Genomic DNA, 26,494 nt, shown 5'->3' with positions numbered 1-26,494 from the left:
GCATATATCTGGAGAAAACTGTAATTTGAAAAGATACATGCACACAAATGTACACCAATGTTCATAGCAGCACTGTTTACAATAGTCAAAACACAGAAGCAACCTAAATGTCCATCAATGCATAAATGGATAAAGAAGATGTGGTTTGTATATATATACAATGGACCTAGAGATTATCATACTAAGTGAAGTAAGTCAGACAGAGAAAGATAAATATCATATGATATCACTCATATGTGAAATCCTAAAAAAAATGATACAAATGAACTTATTTATAAACAGAAATAGACTCACAGACATAGAAAAACTTATGGTTACCACAAAGGAAAGGGGAGGCTGGGTAAATTAGGAGTTTGAGATTAACAGATACACACTACTATGCATAAAATAGATAAGCAACAGGGACCTACTGTATAGCACAGGAAACTATACTCAAGATATTGAGTATAATAACCTATAATGGAAAAGAATCTGAGAAAAGAATATGTATATAACTAAATCACTTTGCTGTACACCTGAAACTAACACAACATTGTAAATCAACTACACTTCAATTAATTTTTTTAATCAAAAAAAAAAAAAGAAAAGAAAAGAAGGCACTCACTCTCAGGGCCATGCAAATGCCAGCCCAGGAGGAAGTTACATTTTGTGCCCTGGCCACCTTTCACCCCTCCTTGCCTCACCTTAGCCTAAGTCCCAGAGCTGGGTAGGAGCTGGGGAGAGTAGCAGAGGCCCCAGAGTGGCCACCAGACTCAGAAGATGTGGGTATCAGGAAGCCCCAGGCTGTAAAAGGCTCACTTGCTCATTTTTCCTAAGAAACTTGATGTAAACGTGCCCCCTACAAGCCTTGAGGGGTTATCTAAAGCAAGAGGAGGGCTTGGATCCACTCCTTGGTATGTTACAAGATCTTCACTAAGAAGCAGGAAAGAAGAAGAGTCCCAGCCTTGTCTCCCAACAGTACACGACTGTGCAACCTCAGGCTAGACTCTAGACTCAAATTTCTTTACTGTACCATGAAAGAATTGCATTGCATGGCCTCAAAGTCCTTCCACCACCACCCAGGTCCAAAATTCTATGATTCTATGAACTCACAACAAACCTCTGTTTCAAAAGGAGCAGAAGGGTTACATAGAGGCTATCAAAAGCTCAGAGAAAACAGACCTTTTTCATTTCTTCCCCAGGTATTTCTAAGACTCTTGAGAGCTAGTCTCAGAGCTCCAGTTGGCCCGAACTTGACCAGTCTGGGATCAATCTCTCTCCATGGGACAGAAGAACCCCTCTTGGTTGGTGACAGCATGGCTGTCACTAACAGTCTGATAATCTGCCAGCCTAGTGAGTGTCTACACGCTGGTGCTTCTGCAGATCACAACCACAGTGGACACCCATGGGAGGGACCGCTTTAAGAAGAAGCTAATAAAGAGGAATGTTCTGTTTTGAACAAAGAGGTCCACTTGCAGCCAAATTTTCCATTCACGATCCTGAGCCAACACAGATATAACTGCCCCATTACTCCTTTCTCTTAGGCTTTTCACAGCTAATTTTGTTCCTTCTACGTGACTAACAATCGCCAAGGGGATTAGAGTTTTTGAAGAATTTTACCTCTTGACTTCTGCACCCAGGATCTGAGGCAAGAACTATCATCATTCCTCCTTTACAAATGAGGAAGTCGAGGCTCTCAGAGAAGAGCTTGGAACCATCTCCCAAGTAGGTGTCAGACCCAAAACGCTGACAGCGAGACCCTATAAAATTGGTGCCATGAAAGCTCATGATAACTGAGGGTAAACAGCAAGAAATACCCCTACCTGGGCTTCCCTGGTGGCACAGTGGTTGGGGGTCCGCCTGCCGGTGCTAGGGACGCGGGTTCGTGCCCCGGTCCGGGGGGATCCCACGTGCCGCGGAGCGGCTGGGCCCGTGAGCCATGGCCGCTGGGCCTGCACGTCCGGAGCCTGTGCTCCGCAACGGGAGAGGCCACAGCAGTGAGAGTCCTGCGTACCGGAAAAAAAAAAAAGAAATACCCCTACCTGTTGCATCAGTGAATCAAGTCTCACCTTCACATTTTACAAATATCCACTGTAGACCTATCCTGTCCCTGTTTTGCAGACAGCAGGGACACAGACACCAACTCTATCTTCCACCCTCTTCACACTGTCGGCTTCTCCATCAAGGCCTCGAACACATTTTGACTACTTCCCCCTTCCACCCCTCCTCTAATAGTCCATGCATATCAGCTCGAGGAAACAGAGGCCTGGGAGGATCACCATGCCACTGGTTCTGCCACCAGCCTGCCTCCAGGGCAGGTTTGACCTCCGTTGGAGCGTTCCTGCTCTGTGCTGCTGTAAGGAAAATCTTTGCAAAGCCTCAGGGAGCCTCCACCGTCTACAGGTGGAGGGATGGGGACACTTAGATCCAAGACACCAGGGACTCTCATTTTCCTCTCTTGACTCACAGTGTCCTGCCTAGAAAGGCCATTGGGCCCCAGACTACCCACAGGTCAACATGCCAGGATTTAGTAGACATGTTTGTCTGTGTAAGATGAGCCAAAGAATGGAAACTCTGGGCCCATCTAGGGGGAAAGTCTATGAGAGATGTGCTTTCTCTGACTTGACCCGATAGAAAAAGTCGGGAGAGGTCAGAGCTGGGAGAGGAAAGATCATGACCTCTTCAGTCAGAGAAAGCAGTTGTACATATGCAGAGAAAGCCAGCTGCACCATCACCAAGAGGAGGGTGGACCCATGGCAAGGGAAAACAGGCTGCAGAAGTTACCTTCATAAATTCCTTTGTTTTCACTCGGGGTTTTAGCAACCAATGATTAGTTTTATAGAAAATGGAAAAATCCAAGTTCAAAGACTCTAGTTCTCCTACAGCCTGCTTCAGGCCATTCTAATCAAGTAATAAGTGAAAGAATTAACCTCAAAAAGGGCTAGGAAGTTCAGAATGGATTCCAGTTTGACCTGGAAAAACCTCTGCTTCCCTTGGACTTCATATAGTACTTTCATTTGCTACTCTTAGCTCTGAACCATCCTAACAGTCTTTCAAGAAATGCCCTATTATGCCCATTTTTCAGATGAGAAAACTGAGGCTCAAAGAAGTGAAGTGACTTACTCAATGTTACATTTTACTAAGCATCATAACTGAAATTCTATTCCAGGTCTGCCTAAACCTAAGGCTTCTAGCCACCATGCCACATGCCTCAAAAGAAACCAGAGGGATTTATTATACCTCTGATTCAAAGAGGTTAGGTAATTTGCCCAAGGTTGCACAGAAAATAAAATCAAATACTAGGAAGTGAACCCAGGTCTCTTAGCACCAGAACTAGGGCTCTTTGTGTCATGCCACACTGTCCTTGTCACCTCTCTCTGTTCTGATCCATCCCTCCCAGCTGCCAAATCAACATCTGGTATGTAATAGGTCCTAAGTAAATATTTGATGCATAAACGAGTCCTTCTTTGAAATGAGATTTCATTAGGAAATCAGATAATGGTCTTAACTAAGTGAGATAGTGATTCATTTTGCTCAAGTCTTAAATCTGAATTTGGAGAAAAGCTCTTGACTTAGCTGTAAAATATGTCCCTGGGCTCTTCCCCAGTTAAGGACGGGAATGACTGGAGAAAGAACCCACTGTTCCTCTCTAGTATGAGAATAAAACTGTAAATGAGGCTTTTAAGTTTTTCTTTTCCAGGGCAATCAGGGAATAAAGACAGTTCTTGACTCCACTGTAACGTCCAAGAGAACAGGCCTCTAAGTGTCCAAACACTACTTTTCTTCCCATTATCTGTCATTTTGTTAAGGTGTAGTGATTCACCAACTGAAAACTGTAGAGCAAGAAACTGTGGCACTTACCTCTAGGGAATATTCCTCGTACATCTATCTTACACATTCTCTCAAGTACTGGGAAATACATCCAGGGGAGGCAGGGGAGGGAATGGGGCTGCCATGTGCAGCCTCTCCTCCAGACAGGATCCTGGGCATCCTCTCAGTGAGTCTGCAGACGGGGATCCCCAGTCTACAGGGGAGGAAACTAAGGATCAAAGTAAGTGGCAGAGGCAGGATTTGAACCCAAGATTTTCCCAATTCAGAGCCTGTGTTCTTTCCGACTTACCACAGTTCGAGTCTTCTAATGAAAAGTATGACCGCAAAGGAAACTGCTCTACAAAGAGGTCTCACTTGCTTTATCTCACAGTATGTGAGGATCAAACGAGAGGGACAGAGCAGGATAATGCCCATTTTATAGATGAGGAAACTGAGGCTTAATCTATGTTGAAAATGATACATGTATATACTGTATACTACATATAATTCTTATTTTACAGAAGAGGAAACTGAAGCTCAGAGACAACCAAGTTGCATACATATTTACATATAATAATATTATGCTTCTATGATGTACAGGTTCCAGCCTAACATTTACATCTCTCCAAACCTGAATTTCCTCTTTTCTAAAATGGGGATGAGTGACTGAACTAAAAGTGATCATCTGGAGAGCGTTGTATTTGGAATTAGAATCTGGTCTTTCTGATTTTAGAACTTATTAAACTGTTGTCTGTTACAAGGATCTCCAAGTCTTTAACTGACATTTTCTTCTACCTTGATGTCATAAAATATGTGGCTCTTAAAAGCATCTAAATGTAGAACATTTTATCAATTGCTAACCAGGGTAGATACTTAGACAAATACCTCACTGAATCTGTGCAAAAGGTCACTTCTGACGTTTATATGAATAATTCATTTGTGGAGACAAAACTATACATTCTACCAGTGTAGGAAGACTGCATCTAAATAAATCCTGTCTGGCGTGTCACCCATGAAACGGTGGGAGGGAAAGAATTTTTTATTAACTTCCACCAAGAGCTGGACCAGGAGGCCCTTCATCAGTGCTCTATACCAAGTGCTTAAAATTAAAATGGCCTTTGTCCTCTTGAGGTGTAAGAAATGCTATATCGGACAAAATCATGGAAGATATAGAACACTTGGCCAATCTCTGCAGAAAGGTTTCTTTCCAGCCAAGATTGTTGAGCACCAACCCCGTGCATAGGGAAGGTCAGTAGAATGCCTGGGTGAGCACCATGCTCCATGCCGGGGTGGGGGGGGGGCAAGAACAGAAGAGGGCGGGGCTCCTTAGCTGGGCCTTGAAGAGGAGCTGCATTTCAGAAGTTTCAGAGAAGCCGAGGCAGAAAGTCTGGTCCGAGAAAAGGCTTGAGTTTGGAAACTGAAATTGGAGGCTAGGGCCACATTGGGAAAGATCGTAAATGTCTGCATCAGAAATTTGGACTTAACCCACTAGACAATGCTGAAGGTTTTAGTAGCAAAGAAATACAATCAGAAAAGTTTTAGGAAAACCAGTCTTTTATTCATTCATCAGACATCTATGGGCCACATTGCTAGCCATGGCATCTTTTTGTTACTGCTTCGCAGGGACTGGCATGCTGGAAGACTAGTGCACAAACAGGCACTTGATGGTTTTAAATGTGGGAATGTTGCAGTGGAGATGCATGCCAGCTGCAACAGGAACCAAGGACTGTCTCAGGCTGTGCTCTCCCAGAAGCAGATCCAGAGACTAGGGCTTGAGTGCAGGTAGTTATTTAGGAGATGATCTCAGGAAGCATTCATGGGGAATTGGGGAAATGAGACAGGAAAAGGAAGCATATACCACTGGCGCAACTGGGGTTTAATCTCACTGGATGCTCCTGGGAGACCGTGTAAAACAGCTTTCAGAGTTGTTCCACCTAAAGAATGAGCAAGATGGGGTATTTACTTACCAGCTCCTATATTTCTTAGCTGAGGGCTGCTCCCTAGAGACAGGACCACCCAGGCTACCCACTGGCTATGTTCTGTGGCCAGAGCAAGCCCTGAGGCAGATGGTCCCAGAAGCAGTGTGTATGGGATTGGGAGTCCTGAGGGGATCTGAGCAGCAAAGGGGATAAGCCCCTCCAGGGTTCCCAGGGCATCACTGCACAAGTGGTGCTTGAGCTGAGGCCAGGAGCACCAGCACAGCAGGGTCCCCAAAGGGCAGTAGAGTAGATAGTTCCCTGTGTCCGGTAGGTGAAATGAGGGAGACAAGGCGGAAGAGTGATGAGTGATGTAACAGAACAAGCAGGCAAGAGCCAGATCATGCAGGACCTTGGGTTCCCTATAAGAGTTGTCGATTTTCTGCTGTGCCCAACAGGGAGCTTTTGACAAAGTTTAACTAGGATGTGACATCTTCCTAACAGCATGCTTCTTGCAGGAAGCTTGGGGAGGCCAGATCTGGAGGTAGAGACCATTTAAGAGGGGGCAGTGGGAAGGGTTCTACTGAAAAACCCACATGAGAAATTACAGGCTTGAGCTAAAGCAGGGTCTGAGGGACTTGAAACAAGGGAACTGACAAGAGAGAGATTTAGGAAGAAGATGCTATAGGTTGCCCTCCTTGAGTCAACCTGTAACTATCCCAGAAGGATAGGTAGAGTTTTCTGCTGGACAAGTTAGGGAGGGAAAACAAATTCCAAGTAAAGAGATATTTGGTAAGAGTATAACAAATAAGGAAAGGAGCTGAGGGGTAGAACCCAGAGCCTCCACTACAGCCACACCCAGGGCCTGGAGGCACAGGAACCAGCCACAGAGCCAGTGAGTTTTGAGGACATCCCAGATGTGTCCTTACCCAGAAGCCAAGGGAGGACTGCAGCTCAACCAGCACCACGAGTCGGCAGAGCCCAGGGGCAGAGCTCAGGAAGCAAGAGGCCGTGACAAGACTGCAAGTGGTGGTCATTGGGAGGGAGCTCACAGCTGAGTCTTTTACTTCTTCAGTGAAACATCAGTCAGTCAGGTGACAGCCTGGTAGCAGTGAAGACTGGTGAAGATAAGGGAGCCAGTGCAAGCAACCAGATGGCAAGAAGTGTGGTGGTGAATAGACGAAGAGAGGCAGGTAGCTTTGGGGGATGATGCTGTAGGGTGGGCCGGACAGGGGAGGTGTGGCAAGTACCACAACATCACATGAGGCATCTTCAGACCAAGGAGTGCAGACCATGCTGTGACCTGAGGAAGAGACCAGAAGCAGAAGAGGTTGAAGATGATGAAGAGGGAAGGACTTCTTGAAGGAGGAATCAGTATTTCAATAGAAAGAATTAGGACTCTCTTAGTAAAGCCATTACTGTCATTTACTCTCTGGGGGACCATGGTAACCAGCCTCCAAAATGACCACCAATGATCCCTACCTCCTGGTACTCACACCCTTGTGTGGTCCCCTCCCACACTGTACCAGTGGTGGTCTGCGTGACCAATAGAATATGGCAGAAGTGATGGTATAGCATTTCCAAGATCAGGTTATAAAAGATGCTGTAGCTTCCCTTTAGTGCTCTCTCTCTCTCTCTCTCTCTCTCATTCTCTTGCTCTCTCATTCTTACTCTTTCTCTCATCACTCACTCTGGGGGAAGCCAGCAGTTATGTCAAGAGCAGCCCTACAGGGATGCCCACATGGGAGGAATGAAACCTTCCCACCAACAGCCCAGTGAGTAAGCTTGCTCTTGGAAGTGGCCCACCCCTCCCCCACCGATGGCTTAACTACAGCCTCATGAGAGACTCTGAACCAGAACGACCTAGTTATGCCCCTCCCAGCCTCCATAGCTTCAGATGCTGGGGGAGATAATACCTGCTTGCTCTTTTAACAAACACTGCGTCTTGGGGTAATTTGTTACACAGTGGTAGGTAACTAGTACAATGATCACCCGCCTGGTTAATGGGAGGATAGTGTGAAGTAAAGAATGGCCTGGCATAGAGATTCATGAAAATACAGAGGAGAGAGGCAGAGGCAGACTCAGATGCTTAAGCGGGTGGAAGGGCCACCTCTCCTTCTGACCTAGGAGTGAAGAGCAGAAGCTCTCCTGAGCGCTGTCCTGGCCGGGTCCAATGACACCTTATACAGAGCAGCTCACTGCACCCCGGGTCCTCCCTGCAGGATGGACACATCACACGGCTTTTCCCAGAAAGAGACCACGGTTGACAGAGGTCTGTTTACTATCTGCATGACAGACACAGAACTGAGAGGGGAGAAGGGGAGAAACGGAGGTATTCGGGGCTTGCTCTTGACAGGGAGGGGGAGGGGGCCTTGAGGAGAGGTGTGAGGTGTGGAGGAGCCCGGGGAGGGCATGAGGAATGTGAGCGCGGATCAGCCAGCCCCGGCAGGAGGCCTCTCCGCCCTCCGGGGCAGCTGGCTCCCTGAGCGCAGGAGACTTCCCACATGTCTCTGATTGAAGGTCTGGCTCACTTTTTATCCTTTTAAAGTAAAAACTCAGGGATGTACCCAGGCCATCTGTGTTTCCCAGAAAAGGCCATTTTTTTTTCCATTCCCCTGATGGCCAGGAAGGCGTTCTAAGGAGGACCAGAGCGTGCCTCCCACTTCGCCCCCACCTTGTTGGCAGGCCCAGCCTGGATCCACGCGCCTCCATCCAGAGATTATCAGTGCCCTTTGTAAAGGGCTGACATAGGTCTCCTGCGGCATTTCACCTAGTCCTGGAAACCCCGGAGATGGTGGCTGCAGTCTAAGACATTTCCCTTTTTAAGTAAAAAGGATGTTCCCTAAGACTAACTGGACATGTTAATGCGTGTCTTCTCCAGAAAGCAACCAACCACATGAGAAACCTTTAGTTAAAAAACATGAGTGAAAAAAAAAAAATCAGCTGTTAAATTATTGCCTCATTTCCAAATTGTCTTCATTTTTTTAATGTTATAGAAATACAAAGGTACCTGTGGCTTAGGCATTTAAGTAAATGAAACCAAAAAACCTAAGGATTTTATTTCTATAAAAATAAAGCAGGATGCATTTATTGATACTCTTTTTCTATCTGGAATCATTATTTTTCTCAATGATAATCATACCTGACAAGTGTGCATTTGTATGCGTTTTGCAGTTTGCAAAACCATGCCTTACTTAAGCTTCACACCACCCATGTACACACAGCAGGGCAAGGTCGTCCATCACTCCCTGAGCAAGGAAGGAACTGGCACTCTGGGAGTCAAGATGGTAGTAAGGTAGTATGGTATGGAGCTGGACAAGCCTGGGATTGAATCTGGTCTCTTCTCAACGCTGGCCCAGGTGAGTTTCTTAGGCATGTTCAACTTCAGTCTCCTCATTTGTAAAATGGATGTGGTCATAGTACTGGCTTCAACAAGTTAAAATTCTTCTCATAGCGCTTAGAATGTAATAATTGGTGACATTTGTTTATGAGTTGTTTTTAATCTAGTCTGTCAGCCGATGAGGATTAGAGTCAATATTTATTAAAATGCTGAACACAGTGCCCAGAACAGAGATGGCATTAATTTTGAAGAGGTAAAGCTGGGATTGTGAGTCAGAAGATTCCAGTTGCTTAATAATTAATTTTTTCTCTGCATCCCAGTTGCCTGGCCATGGGGTCAATGAGACACATCTCTTAGCTTTGAGAATAAGTTGACTAAATCTGTGTTGTAAAATAAATAAATAAATAAATAAATAAAAGGAAGGAAGGAAACATTTTACCGTCAGCCCTAACATAATACCTGGCTACACCCATGTTTTTGAAGATTCAACACATTTCCCCATAGGAGCCCTGAATGAAGTAGGGATCATAAATCTGCACTATGTCAGCATCTCCCCATCTCCTTAAGGACAGAGCCATCTACTTATCTTACTCAAGCTCTCCCTAAGTGGCTCCAGCCACAGTCCCTCTGGGGAAATCTCCCCACACCCCGTCTCACCCTCCACCTTCTCAAACCTCCACACCTTTGCCCAGGCTGTAGCCTCTGCCTAAAATGCCTTCCGTTTTTCACCCACTGAAAATCTACCCACTTTTCAAGCTCTGCCTTTTCCCGGGGACCTCCAGATGGGGCTACCTTTGAGGACAGGGGCAGCACCTCCTCCTCTCTGTCCCTTTAGCACCCAGTCCTGGTCTTGCACTAAGGAGATGCTCCGGGTGTTTGCTAAAACACACCACCGGGAATGAAGCCATTGACTGGAGTTCTTTTCTGGCACTGGGGGTGGGAGGGGCCAGTCCTGCAGCGCTAGAGGGAACGCTCGCCTGGACGAAGGTACTGGAGACAGCACGGAACACTCTGTTCCTCTCTTTGCTCATCTCCCAGATGTCAAGAGGATGGAAAAAGTGGATCTCATCCTTGTCATCACAAATCATCTGGGTGTTGCTCTGGTTTTTCTTCAAAAGGATTATGAAAAGGGAGGGACCCTCCAATTTCAGCCATGTGGGGAAAGCATCACACATTTCAAGAGAAGAGAAAAAGGGCTCTGGTAACTGGTCTGGCTTTGGTCCACAGCCTATCTCCCTCCAGGTCCTAGAAATGCTGCCACATGGGGAGGAAGGTCAGGCAAGTGATGCACATTGGCTCCGATGGCACACAATGCAGCTGCAGGCGCCGATCAGGGACGTGAAAGTATCGTGGAGAAGCTGCTCCCAGGATGCCTGCCTCCTTGCTTGCAGACCTGGTAGCCTTCCCCACTCAGAGTCTCTCTCTTTCCTGTTTGGCAAACACTGAGTTAGTAAAAACAAACTTTCTCCATTGTGGTACAGATTAAAGGAGACCATCAGCTCCATGAGGACAGGTAGTTTGTGACAGCTGACAAATTGCCTCCTTCCTGGTCCTCAAGGAACAGTTGTTGGATGCGTGAATAAAGAAATCATGGTCGCCTTAGGCCCATAACCATAAGTTACACTGATGCTAGTTTCCCCTTTCTCTGCCAGGAAAAAGTGGAGTCCAATAAATACGTATGAAGTATTTGTCCTGAATGTGCTCAGTGTGGTGGAGAATACAAAAGAGATACAATGTGAGCCCTCCTCCAGATGCTAAGATGATGTCAACACCAGTAAAACACAAGATAGAATGAGGTAAGCGGACGAAGAAAAGAAGGCTATGGGAATTTGGCTTGAGTCGGGGGTCAGATCTGGTTGATCCAGCTGGAAAAAAAGAAGTGAGGAAAGGCTTTCTGGACAAGGCTGAATGCCAGTGCACACACAAAAGATGGCATTAAGAATGATTGTGGCGTTCACTTGTTTTTTATTAGGCTAAGGGATCCAGGATTGCCTAGGCTCTCTTACACGTGAAAAACCAAAGCCGATATTAATAGCTGGACTTGGATGCAAACCATCCAAGGGGAGTTTGCTGGAGCTTTTTCTGAAGCTCTTGAGCCCAAATTCAGATCTTGGGATCATACCACCAGCCAGCTAACTGCGGGGGACAAGAGGCCAGAGTTGAAAGTCCTCGAGCATATGCCTGAAGGAAAGGGGAAGAGGCTGGGTCTCCTCCCTGCAGGCTGGGCCCTGGCTTCCCTCCTGCTCCTGGATCTAGGAGGGCAAAGCAGAGAGCCACACTCCCATGCCTGGCCTTTTCATATACAGTGATCCCCCCAGCACTGTTCATCAGTTTACCTCCCTGTCTTGGGATCTGAGGAGTGGATGAACAATTTACCCACAATGCTGGGAGAGGGGGAGGAGAGGAGGTAAGGAGGAGGGGAAGAGAAGAAAGGTCTCCCGGATGAGCCTCACCCCCACTTGGGGTCTACAGGTGGGTGGGATACATCTTACTGTTTTCTGGCTCTGTGCTTTTGTACCTACTGTGTCGTCTGTCTGGAATTTCCTTCCCCTTTGTTCTGCTAACACCTACTCATCCTTCAAGACTCAGCCAGGATCACTTCCTCCAGGATGGCCTCCCAGGTGCCCTATCTGAGTCAGCTGCTCTCTCAGAGAGGAGCACAGGGCACCACCATGCCCAGGCAGAGCACTTACTGCATTGACTTGTCATCTTCTGTTTACTTATCTGAGACCCTCAAACATCAGTGAGCTCCTTAAGGACAGGGGACCCACCTTCTTTTTCTTTTCTAATCGGGCACATGTTGGTTGCTCAGAGGATGAATGTGGAAAGGGGAGGGGAGGGAGGAGGGTTTTCCAACAATGGAAAGTGCTCTTCTAGATAACAGTGAAGTCTCTACCGCTTGCAGAGGGCAGATACAGATATCCTGTGCATCTTGTGGAAGAGGAACCTCAATGGGGGTTCCTGCAACACTAACACCAGCCAAGACTCAAACCAAAAACTTCTAGGAAAGGCAAGGTCTAGAGTTAGGGACCCACACAGCAGCTTATGTGCTTGCTTCTCTCTCTCTCTCTCTCTCTCTCTCTCTCTCTCTCTCTCTCTCTCTCTCTCATACACACACACACACACACACACACACACACACACACACACACACAGAGGCATCACAATATATCCAGATGGCCCCTGATAATGAGAACTGCTTTTCCTTGCTAATATTTTACCCCTTATTATGCATCTTCCCAGATATTACTTTGTTCAAGTAGCGTAACAGTACTGCTCTGAGCAGAGGCACGTCTCATCCTTGCTTCCTACATGGACAAGTTTAATAAGATGGGAAAGATTCTTGAACAAAAGTCAGAAGACTGAATTTGTATATTTGGAATCTATTGAGATGTGCAATAGACTGAATGTTTATGTCCCCCCGCCAAATCCATATGTTGAATCCTAATCCCCAATGTGATGGTATTTGGAGGTGGGGCCTTTGGAAGGTAATTAGGTCATGAGGATGGAGCCCTCATGAATAAGATTAGTGCCTTTGTAACAGAGACCCCAGAGAGCTCCCTTCCCCTTTCACCATGTGAGGACACAGTGAGAAGATGGCTATCTATGAACCAAGAAGTTGGTGCTCACCAGACACCTAATCAGGACAGCACCTTGATATTGGACTTTGCAGCCTCCAAAACTATGAGATAAGTTTTCTTGTTTATAAAACACCCAGGCTGTGGTATTCTGTTATAGCAGGCCAAGCGGACTAAGACAAGATTCAAAGCTGAGAACCTTAAAAAAATTACCTGTCCTTTAAGGCCAAAGCAGGAGTTCCTGGAAATGTCAGAACTTGCCCCTTGTGGAATGTCTGTGTCTCCTGTAGACTGTAAGCTCCCTGGAGCAGGGCCTGTACCTGCTCTGTTCAGCGCTGTATCTCCAGGACCTAGCCCTGTGCCTGGTACATGATCAGGGCTCAAATTAATGAACAAGTAAATGAAAAGTGAACATTCTTCTCTGAATTTCAAGTGGCTGTGCTTAGCAATGTCAGAGGCCCAATGGAGGAGCAGTGGTGTGGTCACAAGTCCTTCCAGGCCTGAACTCCATGAGTTACCTTCACCGCAGACATGCACACAGCAGGTTACATGAACCACAGAGAGCCTTGATTCTCGTGGGACCTCATGGGTGAGTGATTTATCCCTCACTAGATGCCAGGCTCATTGAGGACAGAATCTTAATTATTTCTGTGTCCCAGGACCCCGCCCCTATTCTGGCACACGGCAAATGCTCAGTAAGTTCATTCAAATAGGACTAACTAAGTAATGACCTGATGTTCAGAGAAGTAGATTGTTCTGGTCACACAGGTTTTGGTGATGGAGCCAATGCGATGCCCAGGCCTCTGTACTTTCTACCATATTATAACAAGTACTGTGCAATTTCATGCACGACGCTATGAGGGACACTCAGAAGCAGGACCTCAACCCCCTGCCCTACTGGCCACTTTGTTCTTCAAAGGCCAAGAGGACAGGATTCTGCCCTGCTCTGGCGGGGCTCCACTGGGACTGATGCAATGGCTTGCTGCAGGTGTCCTTGGGAATATCTGAGCTTGGAACACATCTACCTCCAGGTGCAAAGAACATAAACTATGGGGACAGTTGTGGGATGAGTCACGTCCCCAAAAGATAGGTTGTAGATCTAATCTCTAGTACCTGTGAACATGACCTTACTGGGAAATAGGGTGTTTGCAGATGTAACCAAGTAGAAATGTGGTCATATTGGATTATATCCAACTGGTATCCTTATTTGAAAGTCACATGAAGACAGGAGAGAGCGAGAAGGCCACATGACAACATAGGCAGAGATGGGAGTGATGTATCTATAAGCCAAGGGTGGCCAGAAGCCACCAGAAGCTAGCAAGAGGCAAGGAAGGATTCTTCCCTAGGGCCTTAAGAGGGAGTACAGCTCTGATGACATTTTGATTTCAGACTTCTAGTTTCCAGAACTGTAAGATAACAAATTTCCGTTGTTTTAAGCCACTCAATTTGTGGTACTTTGTTACAGAAGCCATAGGAAACTAATACAGTAACAAATGCCCGAAGTAAGAGGTGTTTCTCTGCAGTACAAGCAAGAGGAAAGGACATGAGAAGAGGGTTAGTGGAGAAAATAAAATGAGATGGAGATATAATTCATAGTTAACATTTGAAGAACCAAAGATAGATTCCTATTACATACAGTTTTAGAAGGTTTATATGTTTATCAACACCATCAGATGATATCTGTAGAGAACTCTGTGTGTGTGTGTATACTTTATATTTACATAATTAGGGAACAGTGTTCTTTTCAGATCAGAACAGTCATCTGACTTGTTTGTTCACAATTTGGAGAAAGGTCCATCCAGTCAAATGGTCAATAAGTGTTCACTGAGGCTACTCCCTGGGGCTGGTACACAGAGACTCAGTATAAATGAGGGCCCTGCCCAAGGGGGCTCACAATTTACTTTGGGAGACATTACATTGGATCGGGCACACACACAAGCATTCGACAGAACTCCTTGGGGCACACAGAGGAGGCAGGGCAGGAACGTTTAACAGAGGAGGTGTTCATGTGAGCTGAGTCATTGAGGAGAAATGCACTGTGGGGTTGCTTAAAATACAATCAAAGTGATCAATGAAAGAGCATTCATGAAACAAGGAAGCACACATGCAAAAACCAGAGCATGTCCCATTAAATGGTATCCTTTGATTTGGCTGAATCCAGCAAAAAGGAAGGAGGCAGATAAGACTTGTTGATTACCTATTTAGTATATGTGAATTTCTCACTTTACATATTCAAGTGTATAAGAAATGCAACTTATTTTTCTACAAAGTACCCTATTTTCTCTTCTAACCCCATATTCTGCCCAAGAGCAGAAATCCTAGTATCATCAAATTGAGGTTTTTCTTAAACTAACTAGGTTTTTCTCAAGTCAAATTTCTTCCCTCCCAGACCAACCCCAAGATGGCAACTTAGTCCTGATGCAGTGAGGAATGTCGGAATGGAGGGACTGGTACGTGGTGTCAAGGCACTGGGGAGAGGGCCAGGGAGGCAGATATCTCATCCTCAGCACCATCCTCCGTAGAGACAAGTGCTGCCCATGTGACCCATGCAGACCCTGCTGCCTTTCATCCCTCGCCCAGCCTTGCAATCCCCAGACCTGCTCCATGTCAATATCATATCCACCTCTACTGCTCTGGACAACATGAATGTCGTGGTTTGTAACTGTGTCAACTTGAAGAAGCTACAACTACATTTCCCAGCATAGCTTTCCTATACAATTTCAGATTGGAATTGGTCAAAAGAGAAAAGTATGCAGGATTTAGAAGTGGAAGTAAAGCAGCAGCCATCATTCTCTTAAGGTTGTCGTATTTAGATGAGGTGAGAGACAGATGAAAGGTCCTGAAGATCTAGCACATTCTCCCTCACTGGTCTGCCTCCACTGGTCTCAGAAGGGTTGGTTAGAGACTTTCCTCTAATCCTCCAACTTCCCAGTTCAGACCTTTATTTCCCCAGCTTCTCCTCCAATTGTGTAAGGTCTTGTTTCTAAAATAAATCCTTTATTTCATAACAGTTATAACGGTTCTACTTCCTTTATTGAACCCCGCCTGATTTAATGGGGAAATATCTGCTGTTCTATGTGGGTTCTCTGTAGCAGGATTACTAATTGTCCCCAATATCCATTCTACCCTGATTCCCATTAATTATAAGCTTCCACACCTATAAGTTTCAGCCTGTCTAATAACCATGCAGTTAGGGAATCCATTTCCAAGCCTTTCTTGCAGCTGGGGATGACTATGTGACAAAGTTCCAGCCAATAGGATGTGAAAAGAAGTGACATATAAAACTTCTGGTCATGCCCTGAAAAGGAAGCAGCTTGCTTCTCTTTCCCCCCTTCTTCTTTCCCCCTTCCAGCTCACTGAAGTGCAGATGTGGTAGAAGAGAGCTAACCACAGCTCTCGTGGTTGAGATGGTTCAAGAAGACCGAACCATCACCCTAGGACATAGCAGAGTAATGAGAAAGAAGGACTCATGGAACAGAGCCACCTTTCCTTCCTGGACCAATTCGTCTAAACTTCAGGTGACAGAAATAACCTTTTATCTCATTTAAGTTACTGCTATTTACCTGTTGCTCAGTTAAAGAAGCAAGCAAATATCCCATTACGTCTTCACTCCACTCATCCAGGACAAAGTGAAGGAAGATCCTTGTATGGCTCACAATGTCCCAGAATGAGGAGTCAGATGCTGGCCAGAAGCTCCCAGATTCCCCTTCTTTGGGATTCATCAAACACATCTGGGGACACATTCATTCTCTGTCTTATATCTTCAAGAGGGACAAGATAACACTGGGACCAGAGACTCATTCTATGAGCATCCTCTCCAGCTCTTCCATCTTTCTACGCACTCAGAAAGGTTTGAGCTCTTTTTATGTAAGACAACAGCACCACCCCTGGACCCTCAGTTGTTTAATGCGTAAACTGCAGGCCCTGAGTTGGTCCAGGTTTTGTCCTCTGGGTAGACTGTTTGCTGCTAGGAGCTTCAAATGCCTACTTAGAAATCCTAATGGTGACTTTTTAAAATCAGTGTTTCTTCCCTAACAACCATGCTTCAGTGAGTCTACAACATGCTGGCTGCTCTCTGAGAAGAAGAGAGGACAGCAGTTAATACTTGACAGCATCATTTCCAATACCTGTGATGTGCAGGACATCATGCTAGACTTGATTCATTTCTTCTACAACCCAGCCCTGAGGACTAATTTCTTCATTTGTGAAACGGACATAATATGACATAGACCAATGAAGTAACTTGCTTGAACTCACACAGATAGGAAATTGTGGAACACAACCTAATCTGAAATTCATGCTTTCGCAGCTACGCACCTTTGCGTAGCTTGTGTGAGCCAGCTGGTGGGAGATGTGGAAGGCACTCTGAGCAAAATCTAAGTGACAAGTAACCTTGAAAATCAAGGAAAATGGACTTTGGTTTCTCTTTCAATTTATTTTTCTTTTTAGTTTTAGTTTATTTTTGATTATTGCTTTTCTTTCATTTTTTTAACTAAAGGGGGCTTACACTAAATTCATGTTTAAACCAATCTGTTAATGTTTAACTACTTTTTATGTACTAGGCAGAAATCTGACCATTAAATAACACAAATATTAAAATCATATTCCCTTTCAGAATAATGAAAGATTAAAACAGGCATGGAGAGATTTTTCAAAGACACCCTCCTTAATATTCTTTGGACTTCTAAACTAATATTTATTGTTTTGCATTGATAATTTTCATGATTTAACTATAAATACTGAAATCTTTTTTCTTGCATAGTAAATGAACCTCAAGAAAAGGAATTTGAAAATCTTTGAAAACCTTTGAAAAGTTGTGAATTCTACAATTATATAGAAATGTCATGTAAATGTTTTGAATGTTTTTCTGTTGAACTAGAGTTCTATTACTCTTCCCTAAAACCTCCAGAATGATTCCTTATTCTTCTGCAGATTTAAAGGTAATTGTAGGAGGGAGTCTTCGAAGCAGGGTGTAGTAGTTTCCTTTTGTTGCTATAACAAATTACCAAAAAATTAGTGGCTTTAAAAACAAAATTATTCTTTTACAATTCTGGAGGTTGGAACTCCCAATTCAGTTCGACTGAGCTAGAGTGAGGGCGTCTGCAGGGCTGGCTCCTTCTGGAGGCTCTGATGGTAAAATCTCCTTGCCTTTTTCAGCTTCTAGAAGCCATTTGTATTTCTTGGCTAGCAGCCCCTTTCTCCATCTTCAAAGTGCATCACTCCCATCTCTGTTCTGTCATCATATGACTTTCTCCTTGGACTCTTAACTCCTCTGTCCCTCTTACAAGAACTGTTACGATTACCTCTGGCCCACCAGATCTTCCAGCACTGTCTCCACATCTCAGGATTCTTAATTTAATCATGTCTGCAAAGTCCCTTTACTATACCATGTAACATACTCACAAGTCCTGGGGATTAGGACAAGGACATCTTTGCGGGCCTTAGCTTACCACAATGGGGACACTGGTTGGGAGTGAGGCTGTGGGGAGCAACAGAGACCGAGGATGTATGTGGCTGTGACCCTGCAGATGATAAAGGAAAGAGCAGACATTTGAGGACCGGAGAGACCGGGTCAGGAATGGCTGCATAATTTGAAGGGCGCAGTGCAAAATAAAAATGCAAGGCCCCTTGTTCAAAAATTAAGAATTTCAAGAAAATACAACAGAGCATTAATCTGCACAGGTGGCATGTCCAAGAAGCCAGCCCTGAAATGAGTTAGAAACCAGTCTGGGGCATTTGCTAATTCTGTAACCTTGGACAAAGTCATAACCTCTTTCTCAGCCTCAGCTTTCATATCTATAAAATTAACAATCATTCCTGTATTACAGGTATAAAAAAATTACCAAAAGCTTGCTGGCTTAAAGCAACAGAAACTTATTCTCTCACAGTTCGTGAGGCTAAAAGTCCAAATTCAGGGTGTTGGCAGGGTTGGTTCCCTCTGGAGACGCTGAGGTAGAAGCCATTCCACGCCTCTCTCTGGGATTCTGGTAACCGTTGGCAATCTTTGGCATTCCTCGGCTTATAGATTCATCACTCCAATCTCTGTCCTCATCTTCACATGGTCTTCTTTCTGTGTCTCCATATCAAATCTCTCTCTCCTTTCTCTTATAAGGATACCAGTCATTGGATGGAGGGCCCACTCTAAATCCAGAATGATCCCAGCCCAAGATCTTTAACTTAATTACATCTGCAGACCCTATTTCCACATGAGGTCACATTCACAGTTACTGGGGGTTAGAGTTTGGACATTTCTTTTGGGGGGAACACTATTCAATCCACTACAATGGGGTTGTTGTGAGTATTCAAGATATTGTATATGAAATGCTCAACAGAGCACCTGGGACATAGGAAAAAATTACATATTATTATTATTATTATTAAATGTATCAAAACTAAAGCTTGGGCATATATTTAATAATTATTAACATCTTAGAATGGAAATCCAGAGAATAAAAATAACTTGCCCCATGAATATCATAGGGGACCCGAGGAGCTTGCTTATTCTTAAAACAGACCAAGCACAAGAGGGGGAAGCCCTGGGCTCCAGACTTACCACAAAGCAAGAAAGTTCCCAGGGGAGCAGACCCAGACACAATGTGAGGGAGCTTGAAGTGGAGGCAAAAATGGGCACAGGGAGGCCCCATGGGAAGAAAGGAAGACTCTGACAGGCCCATTTGTCCCTTCAATCACCAATCATTTATGGCCCACCTACTAGAGTCAGGCATGGTGCCAGGCTCCAGGGATACCGAGCATAGCAAGAACACTACATCTTAGAAAGATTTTTATTTGGAAGGTTGGGGGGGACAAACTTTTAAAATTTGTTGGCTTTTGTCAAAAAATTAATTTAAGGTTATTAGAAAATATTAGAGGAAACAGAAGGCCTGAGTGGATAGTTGTGGTATAGAGAAGACTGTAGGCTTTGGGCCTGCTCACTTAGCTGTAGGGCGTTGGTCATGTCATGCAAACTCTCTGAGCCTCAGTTTCTTCATCTGTAAAATAGGGATAATAATATTGCTCACATCCCCATCAGGGAGATTCTACATGAGATGAGATAACACATGTGAAGCACTTGGCACCAGGACTGAAACAAGGAAGGTTTGCAACAAATACTCCCTTTCCCTTTCAAGTCAGTGTTTCAGAAGGAAGGCTCTGAACATCCTCACACTCAGTCGCTATATTATATGACACTCGTATTCCCTAAGTCAACTTTCACCAGAGGCTAACAGGCTGTTTTCTTTCAGTTCAAGCAAGATATTTTCCTGGCTGGGTTGTAGGTGGAAAGAAAAGCAAGAAATATAGGATACAGTGAACTTGGGAAATCTTTCCTGTAAAAACCCTGGCAGATTTATCACAGATGTCTGGCCCACTCGTGGCCTCCTCCTGAATTCTATTAAGAATAATAACAAACAATCAGGAAACTGAACCCCGAAGCCCAGAAAACAGTGTTCTGGGTCTCTGGCAAAGTGGGGTCATGTACACACACAAGAGACCTGAGGCCCTCCAGGCACTCCTTGGTTGCCGGGACCAGGAAGTCTGCAATTACGGAGCACCCCTGACAGACACTGTGCTGGGCCCTTTCACATGCATAAGCTCTTTTGGGTCCTTGAAAAGAGCTCTGGGTCCCCTGTTTTTCAGATAAGAAAACCTAGGGCTGAGAGAATGTGAGTTTTTTATGCCAAGGTGTTCAAGCATGCAAGCACATAGGAATCACTTAAGGAGCAGAACTTACAGAGAGGTTCTGATTTGGCAGGTCTGAAGTGGGGCTCTGGCATGAGTAATTTTTATAAATGTCAAAGGGTATTCCAACGTATACATTCTGCTGACTAATAACCTCTATAGTACAGGCTCTGAGTCTGCAAGACTTGGACTGTCATCCGAGCTCTGTCAATATCTAACAAGGTAGCACTGGGCAAGTTACTTAATCTCTCTGAGCCTCAGTTTCTACCTCTGTCAAATGGGGATAATTAAACCCAATCCATAAGGTTATTTTAACCAACAACCTTATCATAATAATATTAGTGGCTAATTCACAGGAAGTGCTCAATAAATCATAGCAAGTAGTATAATCATTGATTAGTCGTGTGGCCTTGAGCAAGTTTCTTAACTCTTAGACTTAAAGTTCTCTTCTGTAAAATGAGGACTTTAGGATAGAATCTTTTTTTTAATATATTTTTTAATGTTTATTTATTTATTTATTGGCTGTGTCAGGTCTTAGTCGTGGCACAAGGGATCTTTCGTTGCAGCTCGTGGGCTCTTTGTTGCAGTGCACGGGCATCTCTCTAGATGTGGCACGCATGCTCACCAGTTGTGGTGCACGGGCTTAGTTGCCCCGCAGCAATGTGGGATCCTAGTTCCCTGACCAGGGATGGAACCAAAGTCCTCTGCATTGCAAGATGTATTCTTAACCACTGGACCACCAGGAAGCCCCAGGATAAAATCCTTAGGAAACATTTTGCCCCACGTAACCTTGATGGGTTCCTATTAATATATGTCCCTCCTCCAATGAGGATGAACCCCACTGGCCATTTAAGAGATGAACCAATTCTGGACAAAGAGGGTAAGTTGAACAAGAAAACAATGATTTCTCCAGGCCATTGTGTTTTTGTTCTGTCTTCTGAAGAGCTGACTCATCTACCCCAGGCTGTATCTGTAGCCGATGTTTGCTGAACAGTCTTCCCATGACTCCCAACTTGCCCTTCCCATAACACTTTCCTCATGCTGCCTGGAGTTACATAATGCAATCTCATGAAGCAGGAAGGAGCACGACTGAGCTTGCGATCATGACAGTGAGCTCTGGTGCCTGGTTTTTTTCCTCCAATTTTCAGCTATGGGTGAAAGAAATGTAGGGCCAGCCATTCAGTCATCGCTTCAATATGAATGGAGCACCCACTGTGGACCAGACACAGTGCTGGGAGCTGAAGATGCTGAGACAAGGCACCAGGCCTGTACCAGTGCTCACAATCAAAGGAGGGAGGAACAATCACGATGTGGGGCCAGGGCTGTGACTGAGGGAAGGACGGATGCCTGAGGGTGCACCAAGGGGGTCCTGGAAGCCAGAGCCCAGGGCTGCTTTGCTCACTGATTCCTTCATGCATAAGCACTGCTGTATGCCAGGCTCTGGGCGAGTCACTGATTCTCTTAGGTCATCACCACATCTGCTCTCAGGGTTTGAGCTGCTTCCAGCTCCGGTCCCCGGCTCTCACGTGCGGGACACAGCACTATCCCAGGAGTATAGCTCTGTACTCCTATGCCCCTGCAGCTCTAGGCCTCTGTAGGTAGAGCTCTATACCAAAAGCTGAGAACACACAGTGGCGGGGGGTGGGGGGGGTTGGTGATTGCACCACAGACACAGCAATCTTTATCCTGAACCTGAACCAGGCATAGAAGAAAATGGTGAGATGTAGTCAGCCAGTTGACGACAAAAAGCAGGGAGCTCGGAGACTCCAGGCATCCTACGAGAAGGAGGGAAGGTCAATTTCTTTCTGTCTGACAGATTCTCGAACATTGCTATACCAGACACTGAGGAACAGAGACACAGCCCCACCTAAGGAGGTCAGTCTAGGCCTGACCAGGGGCAGCAGCTGAGCTAACCCATGACCTGTCTCAGAGGGGTCAGGAAGGACCTTGGCCCCAACCCCCAGGCCCAAAGGGCCACATTAGATGTTCCATGTAGGCTCCAAAGAGGTGATATGTACAGCCCCTGACATGCTCCAGCAGGATTAGAAACAGGGGATGATCACTGTCTGACTTTAGGCACATCCTATTTTATAATGCTGTTTGTCTTTTATTTTTTTTCCATTTTTTTATTGTAGAAACATCTCAAAGAATGACAGTAACTGAGGCCCCTTGGAATCTCTGCAAAACTGCATCTATGAGCAGCTCTCCATGTCAGAGACCCCTTGAGCTGCCCAGCCAAGCACAAGACTGTGAAGATGGTAAAGGCAGAGGGAGATGAAACTCGAGGAAGTGATGGGACTCACCTACAGCCACACAGCTACTGATCCAAGACAGGAGGCAAGCCATGGAGTCTGACAGCAGTCTGTGTACCTGGGGCCATTTCATCCAGCCAAGAACGCTGGCCTTGGAGATGGGATGGTGGACTCCAAGCTTGTCTTAGCACACTGGGTGCCCATAAGGTAGCCTTCTCACTGATCCCTCCACACTCTCAATCAATGGGGACAAGTGGGGGACATTTCAAGAAAGAGATTTCAGATGGAGACTGAAAGAATTTTAGAGTCAGCCTGGCCCAGGAGAAAGCACAAAGTCTTTGGAGTTAGGTTATCCGGGTCCACATCTAAGACCACTGCTCTCTGTGGGAGAATGAGTTGCGAGGATTTAATAAGAGATTGATGCATGTAAAGCACCTGATACACAGTAAGTATTAAATTCTAGCACTAATAATAACAACATTTATCTAGGGCTTGTTATGTGCCAGGCACTGTTCTGAGCATTTCCTGTATAGGCCTCACATCAACTCTATGAAGCCAGTGATAGCAATATTCTTCCATCTGACAAATGAGGAAAGAGGCACAAAAACGATTAAGAGAATTGCTGAGGGTCACACAGGTAGTAGGGAGAAGAGTGGCTAAAATGTGAACCCTGGCTCAACACACAGGGCCCTAAACCAGTGTGCTATATCACGCTCTTTTGTAAGTTGCATCCCTAGTAAAATAGAACTAACTCCCTTTTACTTCCCCTAAAACCAACTTTAGCAAATTTCAGAAAGGATGCTGGACCTAATACCGCAGGTCTTGGTGGCTGCTCCCTAAGCGAGAGTCTTCTTGACTTCCCCTCCCAGCCTCAGCCCTCTGGGCTGAGGCCATCCTGGTGCCCCCGGCCCACCCACCGCCTACCTTTTCCAGGCTGGTACAGAACCCCTCTCAAGCCAGGCTGCCTGGATTCTATTTAGACATTCTTCTCAGAAGCAGATAGCACAGATGCTTTGCTGAGTGAGAAGCAGGTACGAGTTTACCCCAAATGTCAAAGGACAAGACAGATGGATGCCCCTCAATGTACTCTCGTCCCACCAGCAGCAGGCCACCCACCAGCCTCCCAACTAGCCCTAACCCCCTGGGGGCCCCACCAAGCTGGTGATTCTCTCTCTCTCCTGGTCATCATTTCTCATTTCTCACTCTGGGAGGGAAGAAAGGTCAGTGTTGGTGGGAGATAAATTTCCATGCAGACATCTCCATTAGTCACTATGCCCACCCAGAGGACTGAGGGAATTAAAATGTATTGAGCATCTTTTGAGAGCAGGCCTCCAGGTGTGGTATGTATATACTCATGTATATTTCCCATCCATAAAATGAAGAGACCTATTGTACAGTGCTGTTTGGGGATGAGATCAAATAAAGAGATATTTTTATGAAGAAGGACAGCCTTTGTCACTCCTTCTCCTCAGATAATATGCTTTTTTTTTAATTTATTATTTATTTCTTTTTGGCTGCGTTGGGTCTTCATTGCTGCACGCGGGCTTTCTCTAGTTGCAGCGAGAGCGGGGGCTACTTTTCGTTGTGGTGAGCGGACTTCTCGTTGCGGTGGCTTCTCCTGTTACAGAGCACAGGCTCTAGGCGCACAGCCTTCAGTAGCTGTGGCGTGAGAGCTCAGTAGTTGTGGCTCACAGGCTCTAGAGCGCAGGCTCGGTAGTCGTGGTGCACGGGCTTAGTTGCTCCGCGGCATGTGGGATCTTCCCAGACCAGGGCTCGAACCCGTGTCCCCTGCATTGGCAGGTGGATTCTTAACCACTGCATCACCAGGGAAGCCCAATAATAAGCTTTCTATTGAGTCTTAGAACTGATCCTAAATCAGAGCTCAAAACGTCAGTCACTGGATAGAAAGAAAGCCCTCAGGGCCCTCCCCAGGGCAGCAAGATGCCTTGGAAAGAGACCTGGCCTGGGCCCATCCCAGTTCAGCCTGTCACTGGCCATGTAACTGGGCAAGTCCCCTCTCTGCCTATAAATATGACAGCACTAATAACAACAATAGCAAAGGCTCACCCGGCACTTGCTATGTGCTCAGCACTCTTCCAAGGGCTCTCGTATGTTAACTCATTTAAATAAAATAAATAAGATAGGATGAAGCCCGGATCTCCGCGTTTCCTCCCAGCTCTGCCTGCCGGGGACTCACAACAGGCTGCTTTGGGGTTCTGTAATTAAGAAAGGTGTTAATGGCCCTTATCTGTCCCCCATCATCAGAGCAGATGGAGTCCAGCTCTGCGTTGTCAGCACCGGGCACCAGGGGTCCCTGCAGCAATGTGGCGGGCCTTCCTCCTAGAGCCCAGGCTAATTGACGAGGCATGGGGGCAGCGACTGGACAAGGAACCAATGAGAAAGCAGATGGGGCGGGTGATTTCACAGGCAAGGAGGGGCGGGCCACACTCAGCCTCCTCAGAAGACCCCTCTTTGGAGACCGTCCAGCTGGGATACATGATCCTCCCTGAGCCACCTGCCAGCTGGGTCCTTTCAATGGCAAACCTGGTTCAAATGGGAAAACACTTTTCAGTGGCCTCTCTCTCCTGATTTTTAGATCAGAGGGAGACAATGGACTTGCCCAGGGAAAAGATAAAGTTTGTTTTGTATATGAAATCAGGTCTAGTTGCTAACGGTCTGCCTGCCCTCTCCCTCACACTCTCTCCTGCTGCCATCCTAGACCCCTTACGTTCTGCATGAGCCACAGACCTCTGTCCCTCCCAGCTCTTGTCCATGCTGGTCCTTCTATCTGGAGCACCTTCCATCTCCTCTCCACCTGGACAGCTCCTTCTTATTCTTCAGGACTCCAACTAAAGGACACCTCATCATCCTTCTAGAAGGTTCCAGGACCCTCCTCTGCAGGCTTACTGAACCAAAGACTTAGGTTGAATCATAGCTCTCTTCTTACTGTGCCCTCATTACCTCGTTTTATGTTAGAATACAAAAAACTGTCATCCATCAGAGACCAGGGTTCAAGCCTGGTCTAATGCTTATACCTGCATGGCCTTGGGCAAGCTGACTAACCTTCAGCCTCTGCTTCCTTGTCTATCAAATGGGGATAACGACTCATACCTGGACCAGCTGCAGCAAGGAGCAGCTGAGACCACGTGGGGATGAAGCCTGCAGGGTGCTTGGCAGGACGCCAGTGCTCGTGGCAACTCTGCTCAGCGTCACTGCTATTAAATGACCTTCCTCAGGCTGTGAAAAGAGAGGGGGTTGAGAATCTTATACTTAGGAGATCTGGGTTTAGTAAGGCTCCCCCGCTCCTTTCTTTAGAATAATTGTTTTTACTCTCTTAGTAAAGAATTTCAACTGCTTATTTTGAGTTCTATTTTCTCTCTGATTCAGCCCTTTCCAGCAGGCTGTCCTGAGTGGTTAGAGTGATCTGCCTGGACTTGGGGCAGTGGAGGGGGGGACCAATTAGCAGCAGGTGAGATTAGGGGCATCTCTGTAATGTGTCCATCTCTGAGCCATGTGCTTCCCATGCCTTTTGTCCCATCTATGAGGTCAATGTCCTCATTTAACAGAGGACAAAACAGAGGAGAAGGCGGTCTGGATTACCATCCACCACTCAGTGGTTGCATGACCCAAGGAAAGATACTGAAATTTCAGAGCTTCTGTTTCTCACCGGGAAAGTAGGGATGAGCATGTGAGGACTGGATGAGAGGATGCAGGTGGTGGGTTAGGTAAGTTGCTTGGTGCGTAGGAAGCTCATGGCACGTGTTGTTGTGGGTAAACCTAAAGTTCGCCCTTAATAAAAATCAGCCCTCTCCACCAAAATTAATGTCAAGACTTCAAGTTTCCCTTCAGCCATAACAGATTTAGGTTCCTTGATTCCCCACACGCTCTCTCCTTAGGCTCTTCACCCGCTCTGTTCCCTTTGCCTGAAGCATTCCTCCCCTC

Source organism: Mesoplodon densirostris, chromosome 2 (assembly GCF_025265405.1).
Source record: "Mesoplodon densirostris isolate mMesDen1 chromosome 2, mMesDen1 primary haplotype, whole genome shotgun sequence".
Classification (NCBI taxonomy): Eukaryota; Metazoa; Chordata; class Mammalia; order Artiodactyla; family Ziphiidae; genus Mesoplodon; species Mesoplodon densirostris.
Note: the sequence above shows the minus strand (reverse complement) of the source record.